General features: G+C 31.2%; 1 protein-coding gene across 1 annotated transcript in view; it reads right to left on the bottom strand.

The window, feature by feature from the left end:
* Positions 1–282, bottom strand: part of LOC116847451 — a 13,755-nt gene that overhangs the window by 8,242 nt on the left and 5,231 nt on the right. The window lies entirely within an intron of this gene.

Raw genomic sequence — 282 nt, 5'->3', positions numbered from 1 at the left:
TATATATATATATATATATATTATATATTATATATATATTATATATATACAGGGTGTTCGGAAAGTACCGGGACCTCCCGAATATCAGGAAAAATATAAGTTTTACAAAAAAATGTTTCAGACAAAAGTTGTGGCGTTTAAAAAGATGTATTTACTGATCACATCAGTTTGACCTTGGGTTGCGTAGCGAAGGTCAGGTCAAGGTCACATTAATTTTTTTAAATGGAACACCCCATTTTTCATTGCATATTCTTATAGCACATCTCGAGAGCTTTCCAAAAC

The sequence above is a fragment of the Odontomachus brunneus genome, unplaced genomic scaffold (assembly GCF_010583005.1).
Source record: "Odontomachus brunneus isolate Ranch 3 - 2012 unplaced genomic scaffold, Obru_v1 Obru_scaffold_078, whole genome shotgun sequence".
NCBI classification, from domain to species: domain Eukaryota; kingdom Metazoa; phylum Arthropoda; class Insecta; order Hymenoptera; family Formicidae; genus Odontomachus; species Odontomachus brunneus.
This window is presented reverse-complemented; position numbering and strand designations above follow the sequence as displayed.